Source organism: Hyla sarda, chromosome 8 (genome assembly GCF_029499605.1).
Source record: "Hyla sarda isolate aHylSar1 chromosome 8, aHylSar1.hap1, whole genome shotgun sequence".
Lineage (NCBI taxonomy): Eukaryota > Metazoa > Chordata > Amphibia > Anura > Hylidae > Hyla > Hyla sarda.
The window spans coordinates 118371371-118388715 of NC_079196.1; the positions used below are offsets into that span (position 1 = coordinate 118371371).

Below are 17345 nucleotides of genomic sequence, written 5' to 3' on the forward strand. Positions count from 1 at the left end.
TTTAGAAACTGCTGCTCACAACCAATGTTGCAATGGAGTGTCTCCATCTGCTGGTGGTATTGGAAAGGCATTAGTGCTATGATAGGGTCTGAAGAAGAAGAAGAAGAAGAAGAAGAAGACGGAAAAAAATATATATAAAAAGAAAAAGAGAGAGAGAGAGAGAGACTGACTTAGTGAGCGAGTGAGTGAGAGAGTGAGAGTGAGTGAGAGTGAATGAGTGAGTGAGTGATTGAGTGAGTGAGTGAGTGAGAACAAATGAGTTAAAGCAAGTGAGTGAGAGAGATCGAATGAATGAAAGTCTGAATGACAGAAAGAAAAAAGGATGAAGAAAGAAGCATGAAGAAAAAAAAATGTATATGGAGTTGCTGACATGAGTGCAATCTACAAAGCCGTTGAGGCTGATCCTCATGGGAGGATTATTGCACCAGGACCCTTAGCACTTTTAAAATGCCATTCAATGCCACGGGCTAGATGTAAACTGCAGATGACCATGTTGTGGTAGTTACCATGGATACCCAAGTGATGTGTGAGCTAACACATAGGCCCAACAGATTCCAAGAAGGCCAGAATCACCAGCGGCACCACCATCGATTGTCAGGTCACCCGGATTCAGCAAATACCAGAGTCCAAAATGATGCAGGTTTATACTGTTAATTTTCAGTTTATCGTTACAGTTGGTGTTATTCCATGTCGGAAGGGACGCAGCTACAGCCAGTGGGGTAACTAGAGACAGGCAGGCAGCTATGTGCAACAAAGGTAGGCGTGTTGTTTTCATATGCAGATCTGAAATATTGTCTTATATGCAAGAGGAGGAGTGATGGGGGTTCAGGCAAAAGCCAGGCTATGGATTGCATTGCTAAATGCTCCATCAGAGTGCAATGGTCGCCTGTCCTTTTTTTAAGTGATGATGTGGGTTTAGCCTGTGCTGTATGTATGTATGTATGGGTGGCTGACTGCCACCCACCCAGAGAGTGTATGGGAGTCTGGTTGGCTGCCAGCCTTCCTTCCATTCCTATGAGTAATGTGAGTGCTCATGAAGGGGACATGGTTGGGTCCACCCCTTTCCCGGTTATCCCCTCTAGGCCTTTTGGCTTAGATCAAGTGTAAAAAAAGAAAGGATCTTGCGACAGATCACATCCTGAGGCACGTTTTTTTTTGTGTGAATACTTGCACTTGGGTGACTTGTGAGCACATACTGATACATACGTTCCCTATCTGGGGACCATAAATTAAATGGATTTTTGAGAAAGGGAGCTGATTTGGAAGCTTGCTTCTGTCGCCCTATGCATTGACCCGATGTGGCAGTATCTTCGGGTAGTGAACAGTGCACCACCCCATTCCAGTGTTAAACAAGAAAGATTCTCATTTAATCCTCCGTGGGTGAGAATTTGAGTTTGAGAATTGGAGACCAAAATGATGAGTTGCACTGACTGGTTTATGAACGTCTATTCATTTAGCGTTTTAATGACCATGTTTGCACACTGATTGGTGTAAAAAAATAAAATAAAACTAAATAATAATAATCTAGCACACCTGTGCAGGTTTGACATGACATGACAGGTAGCTGTCTTGTGGGTGGTGCTGAATCCTGTTAAATGACATGAGGGTCTCATGCCTATACACAAGGGTGTGTCATTGCTGTTGCTTGACCATGCATTGGTTTCTGTGGTCAGTGAATGATAAAAACAAAATTTACCATCCATTGATGGATGGGAAATCCGCCATGAGGCATTTGTTTTTAGAAACTGCTGCTCACAACCAATGTTGCAATGGAGTGTCTCCATCTGCTGGTGGTATTGGAAAGGCATTAGTGCTATGACAGGGTCTGAAGAAGAAGAAGAAGAAGAAGACGGAAAAAAATATATATAAAAAGAAAAAGAGAGAGAGAGAGAGAGACTGACTTAGTGAGCGAGTGTGTGAGAGAGTGAGAGTGAGTGAGAGTGAATGAGTGAGTGAGTGATTGAGTGAGTGAGTGAGTGAGTGAGAACAAATGAGTTAAAGCAAGTGAGTGAGAGAGATCGAATGAATGAAAGTCTGAATAACAGAAAGAAAAAAGGATGAAGAAAGAAGCATGAAGAAAAAAAATGTATATGGAGTTGCTGACATGAGTGCAATCTACAAAGCCGTTGAGGCTGATCCTCATGGGAGGATTATTGCACCAGGACCCTTAGCACTTTTAAAATGCCATTCAATGCCACGGGCTAGATGTAAACTGCAGATGACCATGTTGTGGTAGTTACCATGGATACCCAAGTGATGTGTGAGCTAACACATAGGCCCAACAGATTCCAAGAAGGCCAGAATCACCAGCGGCACCACCATCGATTGTCAGGTCACCCGGATTCAGCAAATACCATAGTCCAAAATGATGCAGGTTTATACTGTTAATTTTCAGTTTATCGTTACAGTTGGTGTTATTCCATGTCGGAAGGGACGCAGCTACAGCCAGTGGGGTAACTAGAGACAGGCAGGCAGCTATGTGCAACAAAGGTAGGCGTGTTGTTTTCATATGCAGATCTGAAATATTGTCTTATATGCAAGAGGAGGAGTGATGGGGGTTCAGGCAAAAGCCAGGCTATGGATTGCATTGCTAAATGCTCCATCAGAGTGCAATGGTCGCCTGTCCTTTTTTTAAGTGATGATGTGGGTTTAGCCTGTGCTGTATGTATGTATGTATGGGTGGCTGACTGCCACCCACCCAGAGAGTGTATGGGAGTCTGGTTGGCTGCCAGCCTTCCTTCCATTCCTATGAGTAATGTGAGTGCTCATGAAGGGGACATGGTTGGGTCCACCCCTTTCCCGGTTATCCCCTCTAGGCCTTTTGGCTTAGATCAAGTGTAAAAAAAGAAAGGATCTTGCGACAGATCGCATCCTGAGGCACGTTTTTTTTTGTGTGAATACTTGCACTTGGGTGACTTGTGAGCACATACTGATACATACGTTCCCTATCTGGGGACCATAAATTAAATGGATTTTTGAGAAAGGGAGCTGATTTGGAAGCTTGCTTCTGTCGCCCTATGCATTGACCCGATGTGGCAGTATCTTCGGGTAGTGAACAGTGCACCACCCCATTCCAGTGTTAAACAAGAAAGATTCTCATTTAATCCTCCGTGGGTGAGAATTTGAGTTTGAGAATTGGAGACCAAAATGATGAGTTGCACTGACTGGTTTATGAACGTCTATTCATTTAGCGTTTTAATGACCATGTTTGCACACTGATTGGTGTAAAAAAATAAAATAAAACTAAATAATAATAATCTAGCACACCTGTGCAGGTTTGACATGACATGACAGGTAGCTGTCTTGTGGGTGGTGCTGAATCCTGTTAAATGACATGAGGGTCTCATGCCTATACACAAGGGTGTGTCATTGCTGTTGCTTGACCATGCATTGGTTTCTGTGGTCAGTGAATGATAAAAACAAAATTTACCATCCATTGATGGATGGGAAATCCGCCATGAGGCATTTGTTTTTAGAAACTGCTGCTCACAACCAATGTTGCAATGGAGTGTCTCCATCTGCTGGTGGTATTGGAAAGGCATTAGTGCTATGACAGGGTCTGAAGAAGAAGAAGAAGAAGAAGAAGAAGACGGAAAAAAATATATATAAAAAGAAAAAGAGAGAGAGAGAGAGAGAGAGACTGACTTAGTGAGCGAGTGAGTGAGAGAGTGAGAGTGAGTGAGAGTGAATGAGTGAGTGAGTGATTGAGTGAGTGAGTGAGTGAGTGAGAACAAATGAGTTAAAGCAAGTGAGTGAGAGAGATCGAATGAATGAAAGTCTGAATGACAGAAAGAAAAAAGGATGAAGAAAGAAGCATGAAGAAAAAAAAATGTATATGGAGTTGCTGACATGAGTGCAATCTACAAAGCCGTTGAGGCTGATCCTCATGGGAGGATTATTGCACCAGGACCCTTAGCACTTTTAAAATGCCATTCAATGCCACGGGCTAGATGTAAACTGCAGATGACCATGTTGTGGTAGTTACCATGGATACCCAAGTGATGTGTGAGCTAACACATAGGCCCAACAGATTCCAAGAAGGCCAGAATCACCAGCGGCACCACCATCGATTGTCAGGTCACCCGGATTCAGCAAATACCAGAGTCCAAAATGATGCAGGTTTATACTGTTAATTTTCAGTTTATCGTTACAGTTGGTGTTATTCCATGTCGGAAGGGACGCAGCTACAGCCAGTGGGGTAACTAGAGACAGGCAGGCAGCTATGTGCAACAAAGGTAGGCGTGTTGTTTTCATATGCAGATCTGAAATATTGTCTTATATGCAAGAGGAGGAGTGATGGGGGTTCAGGCAAAAGCCAGGCTATGGATTGCATTGCTAAATGCTCCATCAGAGTGCAATGGTCGCCTGTCCTTTTTTTAAGTGATGATGTGGGTTTAGCCTGTGCTGTATGTATGTATGTATGGGTGGCTGACTGCCACCCACCCAGAGAGTGTATGGGAGGCTGGTTGGCTGCCAGCCTTCCTTCCATTCCTATGAGTAATGTGAGTGCTCATGAAGGGGACATGGTTGGGTCCACCCCTTTCCCGGTTATCCCCTCTAGGCCTTTTGGCTTAGATCAAGTGTAAAAAAAGAAAGGATCTTGCGACAGATCGCATCCTGAGGCACGTTTTTTTTTGTGTGAATACTTGCACTTGGGTGACTTGTGAGCACATACTGATACATACGTTCCCTATCTGGGGACCATAAATTAAATGGATTTTTGAGAAAGGGAGCTGATTTGGAAGCTTGCTTCTGTCGCCCTATGCATTGACCCGATGTGGCAGTATCTTCGGGTAGTGAACAGTGCACCACCCCATTCCAGTGTTAAACAAGAAAGATTCTCATTTAATCCTCCGTGGGTGAGAATTTGAGTTTGAGAATTGGAGACCAAAATGATGAGTTGCACTGACTGGTTTATGAACGTCTATTCATTTAGCGTTTTAATGACCATGTTTGCACACTGATTGGTGTAAAAAAATAAAATAAAACTAAATAATAATAATCTAGCACACCTGTGCAGGTTTGACATGACATGACAGGTAGCTGTCTTGTGGGTGGTGCTGAATCCTGTTAAATGACATGAGGGTCTCATGCCTATACACAAGGGTGTGTCATTGCTGTTGCTTGACCATGCATTGGTTTCTGTGGTCAGTGAATGATAAAAACAAAATTTACCATCCATTGATGGATGGGAAATCCGCCATGAGGCATTTGTTTTTAGAAACTGCTGCTCACAACCAATGTTGCAATGGAGTGTCTCCATCTGCTGGTGGTATTGGAAAGGCATTAGTGCTATGACAGGGTCTGAAGAAGAAGAAGAAGAAGACGGAAAAAAATATATATAAAAAGAAAAAGAGAGAGAGAGAGACTGACTTAGTGAGCGAGTGAGTGAGAGAGTGAGAGTGAGTGAGAGTGAATGAGTGAGTGAGTGATTGAGTGAGTGAGTGAGTGAGTGAGAACAAATGAGTTAAAGCAAGTGAGTGAGAGAGATCGAATGAATGAAAGTCTGAATGACAGAAAGAAAAAAGGATGAAGAAAGAAGCATGAAGAAAAAAAAATGTATATGGAGTTGCTGACATGAGTGCAATCTACAAAGCCGTTGAGGCTGATCCTCATGGGAGGATTATTGCACCAGGACCCTTAGCACTTTTAAAATGCCATTCAATGCCACGGGCTAGATGTAAACTGCAGATGACCATGTTGTGGTAGTTACCATGGATACCCAAGTGATGTGTGAGCTAACACATAGGCCCAACAGATTCCAAGAAGGCCAGAATCACCAGCGGCACCACCATCGATTGTCAGGTCACCCGGATTCAGCAAATACCAGAGTCCAAAATGATGCAGGTTTATACTGTTAATTTTCAGTTTATCGTTACAGTTGGTGTTATTCCATGTCGGAAGGGACGCAGCTACAGCCAGTGGGGTAACTAGAGACAGGCAGGCAGCTATGTGCAACAAAGGTAGGCGTGTTGTTTTCATATGCAGATCTGAAATATTGTCTTATATGCAAGAGGAGGAGTGATGGGGGTTCAGGCAAAAGCCAGGCTATGGATTGCATTGCTAAATGCTCCATCAGAGTGCAATGGTCGCCTGTCCTTTTTTTAAGTGATGATGTGGGTTTAGCCTGTGCTGTATGTATGTATGTATGGGTGGCTGACTGCCACCCACCCAGAGAGTGTATGGGAGGCTGGTTGGCTGCCAGCCTTCCTTCCTTCCATTCCTATGAGTAATGTGAGTGCTCATGAAGGGGACATGGTTGGGTCCACCCCTTTCCCGGTTATCCCCTCTAGGCCTTTTGGCTTAGATCAAGTGTAAAAAAAGAAAGGATCTTGCGACAGATCGCATCCTGAGGCACGTTTTTTTTTTGTGTGAATACTTGCACTTGGGTGACTTGTGAGCACATACTGATACATACGTTCCCTATCTGGGGACCATAAATTAAATGGATTTTTGAGAAAGGGAGCTGATTTGGAAGCTTGCTTCTGTCGCCCTATGCATTGACCCGATGTGGCAGTATCTTCGGGTAGTGAACAGTGCACCACCCCATTCCAGTGTTAAACAAGAAAGATTCTCATTTAATCCTCCGTGGGTGAGAATTTGAGTTTGAGAATTGGAGACCAAAATGATGAGTTGCACTGACTGGTTTATGAACGTCTATTCATTTAGCGTTTTAATGACCATGTTTGCACACTGATTGGTGTAAAAAAATAAAATAAAACTAAATAATAATAATCTAGCACACCTGTGCAGGTTTGACATGACATGACAGGTAGCTGTCTTGTGGGTGGTGCTGAATCCTGTTAAATGACATGAGGGTCTCATGCCTATACACAAGGGTGTGTCATTGCTGTTGCTTGACCATGCATTGGTTTCTGTGGTCAGTGAATGATAAAAACAAAATTTACCATCCATTGATGGATGGGAAATCCGCCATGAGGCATTTGTTTTTAGAAACTGCTGCTCACAACCAATGTTGCAATGGAGTGTCTCCATCTGCTGGTGGTATTGGAAAGGCATTAGTGCTATGACAGGGTCTGAAGAAGAAGAAGAAGAAGAAGAAGAAGAAGACGGAAAAAAATATATATAAAAAGAAAAAGAGAGAGAGAGAGACTGACTTAGTGAGCGAGTGAGTGAGAGAGTGAGAGTGAGTGAGAGTGAATGAGTGAGTGAGTGATTGAGTGAGTGAGTGAGTGAGTGAGAACAAATGAGTTAAAGCAAGTGAGTGAGAGAGATCGAATGAATGAAAGTCTGAATGACAGAAAGAAAAAAGGATGAAGAAAGAAGCATGAAGAAAAAAAAATGTATATGGAGTTGCTGACATGAGTGCAATCTACAAAGCCGTTGAGGCTGATCCTCATGGGAGGATTATTGCACCAGGACCCTTAGCACTTTTAAAATGCCATTCAATGCCACGGGCTAGATGTAAACTGCAGATGACCATGTTGTGGTAGTTACCATGGATACCCAAGTGATGTGTGAGCTAACACATAGGCCCAACAGATTCCAAGAAGGCCAGAATCACCAGCGGCACCACCATCGATTGTCAGGTCACCCGGATTCAGCAAATACCAGAGTCCAAAATGATGCAGGTTTATACTGTTAATTTTCAGTTTATCGTTACAGTTGGTGTTATTCCATGTCGGAAGGGACGCAGCTACAGCCAGTGGGGTAACTAGAGACAGGCAGGCAGCTATGTGCAACAAAGGTAGGCGTGTTGTTTTCATATGCAGATCTGAAATATTGTCTTATATGCAAGAGGAGGAGTGATGGGGGTTCAGGCAAAAGCCAGGCTATGGATTGCATTGCTAAATGCTCCATCAGAGTGCAATGGTCGCCTGTCCTTTTTTTAAGTGATGATGTGGGTTTAGCCTGTGCTGTATGTATGTATGTATGGGTGGCTGACTGCCACCCACCCAGAGAGTGTATGGGAGTCTGGTTGGCTGCCAGCCTTCCTTCCATTCCTATGAGTAATGTGAGTGCTCATGAAGGGGACATGGTTGGGTCCACCCCTTTCCCGGTTATCCCCTCTAGGCCTTTTGGCTTAGATCAAGTGTAAAAAAAGAAAGGATCTTGCGACAGATCGCATCCTGAGGCACGTTTTTTTTTTTGTGTGAATACTTGCACTTGGGTGACTTGTGAGCACATACTGATACATACGTTCCCTATCTGGGGACCATAAATTAAATGGATTTTTGAGAAAGGGAGCTGATTTGGAAGCTTGCTTCTGTCGCCCTATGCATTGACCCGATGTGGCAGTATCTTCGGGTAGTGAACAGTGCACCACCCCATTCCAGTGTTAAACAAGAAAGATTCTCATTTAATCCTCCGTGGGTGAGAATTTGAGTTTGAGAATTGGAGACCAAAATGATGAGTTGCACTGACTGGTTTATGAACGTCTATTCATTTAGCGTTTTAATGACCATGTTTGCACACTGATTGGTGTAAAAAAATAAAATAAAACTAAATAATAATAATCTAGCACACCTGTGCAGGTTTGACATGACATGACAGGTAGCTGTCTTGTGGGTGGTGCTGAATCCTGTTAAATGACATGAGGGTCTCATGCCTATACACAAGGGTGTGTCATTGCTGTTGCTTGACCATGCATTGGTTTCTGTGGTCAGTGAATGATAAAAACAAAATTTACCATCCATTGATGGATGGGAAATCCGCCATGAGGCATTTGTTTTTAGAAACTGCTGCTCACAACCAATGTTGCAATGGAGTGTCTCCATCTGCTGGTGGTATTGGAAAGGCATTAGTGCTATGACAGGGTCTGAAGAAGAAGAAGAAGAAGAAGAAGACGGAAAAAAATATATATAAAAATAAAAAGAGAGAGAGAGAGAGAGACTGACTTAGTGAGCGAGTGAGTGAGAGAGTGAGAGTGAGTGAGAGTGAATGAGTGAGTGATTGAGTGAGTGAGTGAGTGAGTGAGTGAGAACAAATGAGTTAAAGCAAGTGAGTGAGAGAGATCGAATGAATGAAAGTCTGAATGACAGAAAGAAAAAAGGATGAAGAAAGAAGCATGAAGAAAAAAAAATGTATATGGAGTTGCTGACATGAGTGCAATCTACAAAGCCGTTGAGGCTGATCCTCATGGGAGGATTATTGCACCAGGACCCTTAGCACTTTTAAAATGCCATTCAATGCCACGGGCTAGATGTAAACTGCAGATGACCATGTTGTGGTAGTTACCATGGATACCCAAGTGATGTGTGAGCTAACACATAGGCCCAACAGATTCCAAGAAGGCCAGAATCACCAGCGGCACCACCATCGATTGTCAGGTCACCCGGATTCAGCAAATACCAGAGTCCAAAATGATGCAGGTTTATACTGTTAATTTTCAGTTTATCGTTACAGTTGGTGTTATTCCATGTCGGAAGGGACGCAGCTACAGCCAGTGGGGTAACTAGAGACAGGCAGGCAGCTATGTGCAACAAAGGTAGGCGTGTTGTTTTCATATGCAGATCTGAAATATTGTCTTATATGCAAGAGGAGGAGTGATGGGGGTTCAGGCAAAAGCCAGGCTATGGATTGCATTGCTAAATGCTCCATCAGAGTGCAATGGTCGCCTGTCCTTTTTTTAAGTGATGATGTGGGTTTAGCCTGTGCTGTATGTATGTATGTATGTATGGGTGGCTGACTGCCACCCACCCAGAGAGTGTATGGGAGTCTGGTTGGCTGCCAGCCTTCCTTCCATTCCTATGAGTAATGTGAGTGCTCATGAAGGGGACATGGTTGGGTCCACCCCTTTCCCGGTTATCCCCTCTAGGCCTTTTGGCTTAGATCAAGTGTAAAAAAAGAAAGGATCTTGCGACAGATCGCATCCTGAGGCACGTTTTTTTTTGTGTGAATACTTGCACTTGGGTGACTTGTGAGCACATACTGATACATACGTTCCCTATCTGGGGACCATAAATTAAATGGATTTTTGAGAAAGGGAGCTGATTTGGAAGCTTGCTTCTGTCGCCCTATGCATTGACCCGATGTGGCAGTATCTTCGGGTAGTGAACAGTGCACCACCCCATTCCAGTGTTAAACAAGAAAGATTCTCATTTAATCCTCCGTGGGTGAGAATTTGAGTTTGAGAATTGGAGACCAAAATGATGAGTTGCACTGACTGGTTTATGAACGTCTATTCATTTAGCGTTTTAATGACCATGTTTGCACACTGATTGGTGTAAAAAAATAAAATAAAACTAAATAATAATAATCTAGCACACCTGTGCAGGTTTGACATGACATGACAGGTAGCTGTCTTGTGGGTGGTGCTGAATCCTGTTAAATGACATGAGGGTCTCATGCCTATACACAAGGGTGTGTCATTGCTGTTGCTTGACCATGCATTGGTTTCTGTGGTCAGTGAATGATAAAAACAAAATTTACCATCCATTGATGGATGGGAAATCCGCCATGAGGCATTTGTTTTTAGAAACTGCTGCTCACAACCAATGTTGCAATGGAGTGTCTCCATCTGCTGGTGGTATTGGAAAGGCATTAGTGCTATGACAGGGTCTGAAGAAGAAGAAGAAGAAGAAGACGGAAAAAAATATATATAAAAAGAAAAAGAGAGAGAGAGAGAGAGACTGACTTAGTGAGCGAGTGAGTGAGAGAGTGAGAGTGAGTGAGAGTGAATGAGTGAGTGAGTGATTGAGTGAGTGAGTGAGTGAGTGAGAACAAATGAGTTAAAGCAAGTGAGTGAGAGAGATCGAATGAATGAAAGTCTGAATGACAGAAAGAAAAAAGGATGAAGAAAGAAGCATGAAGAAAAAAAAATGTATATGGAGTTGCTGACATGAGTGCAATCTACAAAGCCGTTGAGGCTGATCCTCATGGGAGGATTATTGCACCAGGACCCTTAGCACTTTTAAAATGCCATTCAATGCCACGGGCTAGATGTAAACTGCAGATGACCATGTTGTGGTAGTTACCATGGATACCCAAGTGATGTGTGAGCTAACACATAGGCCCAACAGATTCCAAGAAGGCCAGAATCACCAGCGGCACCACCATCGATTGTCAGGTCACCCGGATTCAGCAAATACCAGAGTCCAAAATGATGCAGGTTTATACTGTTAATTTTCAGTTTATCGTTACAGTTGGTGTTATTCCATGTCGGAAGGGACGCAGCTACAGCCAGTGGGGTAACTAGAGACAGGCAGGCAGCTATGTGCAACAAAGGTAGGCGTGTTGTTTTCATATGCAGATCTGAAATATTGTCTTATATGCAAGAGGAGGAGTGATGGGGGTTCAGGCAAAAGCCAGGCTATGGATTGCATTGCTAAATGCTCCATCAGAGTGCAATGGTCGCCTGTCCTTTTTTTAAGTGATGATGTGGGTTTAGCCTGTGCTGTATGTATGTATGTATGGGTGGCTGACTGCCACCCACCCAGAGAGTGTATGGGAGTCTGGTTGGCTGCCAGCCTTCCTTCCATTCCTATGAGTAATGTGAGTGCTCATGAAGGGGACATGGTTGGGTCCACCCCTTTCCCGGTTATCCCCTCTAGGCCTTTTGGCTTAGATCAAGTGTAAAAAAAGAAAGGATCTTGCGACAGATCGCATCCTGAGGCACGTTTTTTTTTTGTGTGAATACTTGCACTTGGGTGACTTGTGAGCACATACTGATACATACGTTCCCTATCTGGGGACCATAAATTAAATGGATTTTTGAGAAAGGGAGCTGATTTGGAAGCTTGCTTCTGTCGCCCTATGCATTGACCCGATGTGGCAGTATCTTCGGGTAGTGAACAGTGCACCACCCCATTCCAGTGTTAAACAAGAAAGATTCTCATTTAATCCTCCGTGGGTGAGAATTTGAGTTTGAGAATTGGAGACCAAAATGATGAGTTGCACTGACTGGTTTATGAACGTCTATTCATTTAGCGTTTTAATGACCATGTTTGCACACTGATTGGTGTAAAAAAATAAAATAAAACTAAATAATAATAATCTAGCACACCTGTGCAGGTTTGACATGACATGACAGGTAGCTGTCTTGTGGGTGGTGCTGAATCCTGTTAAATGACATGAGGGTCTCATGCCTATACACAAGGGTGTGTCATTGCTGTTGCTTGACCATGCATTGGTTTCTGTGGTCAGTGAATGATAAAAACAAAATTTACCATCCATTGATGGATGGGAAATCCGCCATGAGGCATTTGTTTTTAGAAACTGCTGCTCACAACCAATGTTGCAATGGAGTGTCTCCATCTGCTGGTGGTATTGGAAAGGCATTAGTGCTATGACAGGGTCTGAAGAAGAAGAAGAAGAAGAAGGAAAAAAATATATATAAAAAGAAAAAGAGAGAGAGAGAGAGAGACTGACTTAGTGAGCGAGTGAGTGAGAGAGTGAGAGTGAGTGAGAGTGAATGAGTGAGTGAGTGATTGAGTGAGTGAGTGAGTGAGAACAAATGAGTTAAAGCAAGTGAGTGAGAGAGATCGAATGAATGAAAGTCTGAATGACAGAAAGAAAAAAGGATGAAGAAAGAAGCATGAAGAAAAAAAAATGTATATGGAGTTGCTGACATGAGTGCAATCTACAAAGCCGTTGAGGCTGATCCTCATGGGAGGATTATTGCACCAGGACCCTTAGCACTTTTAAAATGCCATTCAATGCCACGGGCTAGATGTAAACTGCAGATGACCATGTTGTGGTAGTTACCATGGATACCCAAGTGATGTGTGAGCTAACACATAGGCCCAACAGATTCCAAGAAGGCCAGAATCACCAGCGGCACCACCATCGATTGTCAGGTCACCCGGATTCAGCAAATACCAGAGTCCAAAATGATGCAGGTTTATACTGTTAATTTTCAGTTTATCGTTACAGTTGGTGTTATTCCATGTCGGAAGGGACGCAGCTACAGCCAGTGGGGTAACTAGAGACAGGCAGGCAGCTATGTGCAACAAAGGTAGGCGTGTTGTTTTCATATGCAGATCTGAAATATTGTCTTATATGCAAGAGGAGGAGTGATGGGGGTTCAGGCAAAAGCCAGGCTATGGATTGCATTGCTAAATGCTCCATCAGAGTGCAATGGTCGCCTGTCCTTTTTTTAAGTGATGATGTGGGTTTAGCCTGTGCTGTATGTATGTATGTATGGGTGGCTGACTGCCACCCACCCAGAGAGTGTATGGGAGTCTGGTTGGCTGCCAGCCTTCCTTCCATTCCTATGAGTAATGTGAGTGCTCATGAAGGGGACATGGTTGGGTCCACCCCTTTCCCGGTTATCCCCTCTAGGCCTTTTGGCTTAGATCAAGTGTAAAAAAAGAAAGGATCTTGCGACAGATCGCATCCTGAGGCACGTTTTTTTTTGTGTGAATACTTGCACTTGGGTGACTTGTGAGCACATACTGATACATACGTTCCCTATCTGGGGACCATAAATTAAATGGATTTTTGAGAAAGGGAGCTGATTTGGAAGCTTGCTTCTGTCGCCCTATGCATTGACCCGATGTGGCAGTATCTTCGGGTAGTGAACAGTGCACCACCCCATTCCAGTGTTAAACAAGAAAGATTCTCATTTAATCCTCCGTGGGTGAGAATTTGAGTTTGAGAATTGGAGACCAAAATGATGAGTTGCACTGACTGGTTTATGAACGTCTATTCATTTAGCGTTTTAATGACCATGTTTGCACACTGATTGGTGTAAAAAAATAAAATAAAACTAAATAATAATAATCTAGCACACCTGTGCAGGTTTGACATGACATGACAGGTAGCTGTCTTGTGGGTGGTGCTGAATCCTGTTAAATGACATGAGGGTCTCATGCCTATACACAAGGGTGTGTCATTGCTGTTGCTTGACCATGCATTGGTTTCTGTGGTCAGTGAATGATAAAAACAAAATTTACCATCCATTGATGGATGGGAAATCCGCCATGAGGCATTTGTTTTTAGAAACTGCTGCTCACAACCAATGTTGCAATGGAGTGTCTCCATCTGCTGGTGGTATTGGAAAGGCATTAGTGCTATGACAGGGTCCGAAGAAGAAGAAGAAGAAGAAGAAGACGGAAAAAAATATATATAAAAAGAAAAAGAGAGAGAGAGAGAGAGACTGACTTAGTGAGCGAGTGAGTGAGAGAGTGAGAGTGAGTGAGAGTGAATGAGTGAGTGAGTGATTGAGTGAGTGAGTGAGTGAGTGAGAACAAATGAGTTAAAGCAAGTGAGTGAGAGAGATCGAATGAATGAAAGTCTGAATGACAGAAAGAAAAAAGGATGAAGAAAGAAGCATGAAGAAAAAAAAATGTATATGGAGTTGCTGACATGAGTGCAATCTACAAAGCCGTTGAGGCTGATCCTCATGGGAGGATTATTGCACCAGGACCCTTAGCACTTTTAAAATGCCATTCAATGCCACGGGCTAGATGTAAACTGCAGATGACCATGTTGTGGTAGTTACCATGGATACCCAAGTGATGTGTGAGCTAACACATAGGCCCAACAGATTCCAAGAAGGCCAGAATCACCAGCGGCACCACCATCGATTGTCAGGTCACCCGGATTCAGCAAATACCAGAGTCCAAAATGATGCAGGTTTATACTGTTAATTTTCAGTTTATCGTTACAGTTGGTGTTATTCCATGTCGGAAGGGACGCAGCTACAGCCAGTGGGGTAACTAGAGACAGGCAGGCAGCTATGTGCAACAAAGGTAGGCGTGTTGTTTTCATATGCAGATCTGAAATATTGTCTTATATGCAAGAGGAGGAGTGATGGGGGTTCAGGCAAAAGCCAGGCTATGGATTGCATTGCTAAATGCTCCATCAGAGTGCAATGGTCGCCTGTCCTTTTTTTAAGTGATGATGTGGGTTTAGCCTGTGCTGTATGTATGTATGTATGGGTGGCTGACTGCCACCCACCCAGAGAGTGTATGGGAGTCTGGTTGGCTGCCAGCCTTCCTTCCATTCCTATGAGTAATGTGAGTGCTCATGAAGGGGACATGGTTGGGTCCACCCCTTTCCCGGTTATCCCCTCTAGGCCTTTTGGCTTAGATCAAGTGTAAAAAAAGAAAGGATCTTGCGACAGATCACATCCTGAGGCACGTTTTTTTTTGTGTGAATACTTGCACTTGGGTGACTTGTGAGCACATACTGATACATACGTTCCCTATCTGGGGACCATAAATTAAATGGATTTTTGAGAAAGGGAGCTGATTTGGAAGCTTGCTTCTGTCGCCCTATGCATTGACCCGATGTGGCAGTATCTTCGGGTAGTGAACAGTGCACCACCCCATTCCAGTGTTAAACAAGAAAGATTCTCATTTAATCCTCCGTGGGTGAGAATTTGAGTTTGAGAATTGGAGACCAAAATGATGAGTTGCACTGACTGGTTTATGAACGTCTATTCATTTAGCGTTTTAATGACCATGTTTGCAAACTGATTGGTGTAAAAAAATAAAATAAAACTAAATAATAATAATCTAGCACACCTGTGCAGGTTTGACATGACATGACAGGTAGCTGTCTTGTGGGTGGTGCTGAATCCTGTTAAATGACATGAGGGTCTCATGCCTATACACAAGGGTGTGTCATTGCTGTTGCTTGACCATGCATTGGTTTCTGTGGTCAGTGAATGATAAAAACAAAATTTACCATCCATTGATGGATGGGAAATCCGCCATGAGGCATTTGTTTTTAGAAACTGCTGCTCACAACCAATGTTGCAATGGAGTGTCTCCATCTGCTGGTGGTATTGGAAAGGCATTAGTGCTATGACAGGGTCTGAAGAAGAAGAAGAAGAAGAAGACGGAAAAAAATATATATAAAAAGAAAAAGAGAGAGAGAGAGAGAGACTGACTTAGTGAGCGAGTGTGTGAGAGAGTGAGAGTGAGTGAGAGTGAATGAGTGAGTGAGTGATTGAGTGAGTGAGTGAGTGAGTGAGAACAAATGAGTTAAAGCAAGTGAGTGAGAGAGATCGAATGAATGAAAGTCTGAATGACAGAAAGAAAAAAGGATGAAGAAAGAAGCATGAAGAAAAAAAAATGTATATGGAGTTGCTGACATGAGTGCAATCTACAAAGCCGTTGAGGCTGATCCTCATGGGAGGATTATTGCACCAGGACCCTTAGCACTTTTAAAATGCCATTCAATGCCACGGGCTAGATGTAAACTGCAGATGACCATGTTGTGGTAGTTACCATGGATACCCAAGTGATGTGTGAGCTAACACATAGGCCCAACAGATTCCAAGAAGGCCAGAATCACCAGCGGCACCACCATCGATTGTCAGGTCACCCGGATTCAGCAAATACCAGAGTCCAAAATGATGCAGGTTTATACTGTTAATTTTCAGTTTATCGTTACAGTTGGTGTTATTCCATGTCGGAAGGGACGCAGCTACAGCCAGTGGGGTAACTAGAGACAGGCAGGCAGCTATGTGCAACAAAGGTAGGCGTGTTGTTTTCATATGCAGATCTGAAATATTGTCTTATATGCAAGAGGAGGAGTGATGGGGGTTCAGGCAAAAGCCAGGCTATGGATTGCATTGCTAAATGCTCCATCAGAGTGCAATGGTCGCCTGTCCTTTTTTTAAGTGATGATGTGGGTTTAGCCTGTGCTGTATGTATGTATGTATGGGTGGCTGACTGCCACCCACCCAGAGAGTGTATGGGAGTCTGGTTGGCTGCCAGCCTTCCTTCCATTCCTATGAGTAATGTGAGTGCTCATGAAGGGGACATGGTTGGGTCCACCCCTTTCCCGGTTATCCCCTCTAGGCCTTTTGGCTTAGATCAAGTGTAAAAAAAGAAAGGATCTTGCGACAGATCGCATCCTGAGGCACGTTTTTTTTTGTGTGAATACTTGCACTTGGGTGACTTGTGAGCACATACTGATACATACGTTCCCTATCTGGGGACCATAAATTAAATGGATTTTTGAGAAAGGGAGCTGATTTGGAAGCTTGCTTCTGTCGCCCTATGCATTGACCCGATGTGGCAGTATCTTCGGGTAGTGAACAGTGCACCACCCCATTCCAGTGTTAAACAAGAAAGATTCTCATTTAATCCTCCGTGGGTGAGAATTTGAGTTTGAGAATTGGAGACCAAAATGATGAGTTGCACTGACTGGTTTATGAACGTCTATTCATTTAGCGTTTTAATGACCATGTTTGCACACTGATTGGTGTAAAAAAATAAAATAAAACTAAATAATAATAATCTAGCACACCTGTGCAGGTTTGACATGACATGACAGGTAGCTGTCTTGTGGGTGGTGCTGAATCCTGTTAAATGACATGAGGGTCTCATGCCTATACACAAGGGTGTGTCATTGCTGTTGCTTGACCATGCATTGGTTTCTGTGGTCAGTGAATGATAAAAACAAAATTTACCATCCATTGATGGATG

General features: G+C 43.3%; 10 pseudogenes; all 10 read left to right on the forward strand.

The window, feature by feature from the left end:
* The first annotated feature begins 1071 nt into the window (after positions 1 to 1071).
* On the forward strand, positions 1072 to 1335 carry LOC130287618 (U2 spliceosomal RNA; annotated as a pseudogene).
* A 1470-nt stretch (positions 1336 to 2805) lies between these two features.
* LOC130287515 (U2 spliceosomal RNA) lies at positions 2806 to 3069 on the forward strand (annotated as a pseudogene).
* A 1481-nt stretch (positions 3070 to 4550) lies between these two features.
* Positions 4551 to 4814, forward strand: LOC130287516 (U2 spliceosomal RNA; annotated as a pseudogene).
* Positions 4815 to 6282: 1468 nt separating this feature from the next.
* Positions 6283 to 6547, forward strand: LOC130288156 (U2 spliceosomal RNA; annotated as a pseudogene).
* Positions 6548 to 8023: 1476 nt separating this feature from the next.
* LOC130288369 (U2 spliceosomal RNA) lies at positions 8024 to 8289 on the forward strand (annotated as a pseudogene).
* Positions 8290 to 9767: 1478 nt separating this feature from the next.
* LOC130287517 (U2 spliceosomal RNA) lies at positions 9768 to 10031 on the forward strand (annotated as a pseudogene).
* Positions 10032 to 11502: 1471 nt separating this feature from the next.
* LOC130288157 (U2 spliceosomal RNA) lies at positions 11503 to 11767 on the forward strand (annotated as a pseudogene).
* Positions 11768 to 13231: 1464 nt separating this feature from the next.
* LOC130287518 (U2 spliceosomal RNA) lies at positions 13232 to 13495 on the forward strand (annotated as a pseudogene).
* A 1474-nt stretch (positions 13496 to 14969) lies between these two features.
* LOC130287619 (U2 spliceosomal RNA) lies at positions 14970 to 15233 on the forward strand (annotated as a pseudogene).
* A 1471-nt stretch (positions 15234 to 16704) lies between these two features.
* Positions 16705 to 16968, forward strand: LOC130287519 (U2 spliceosomal RNA; annotated as a pseudogene).
* Positions 16969 to 17345: the final 377 nt, after the last annotated feature.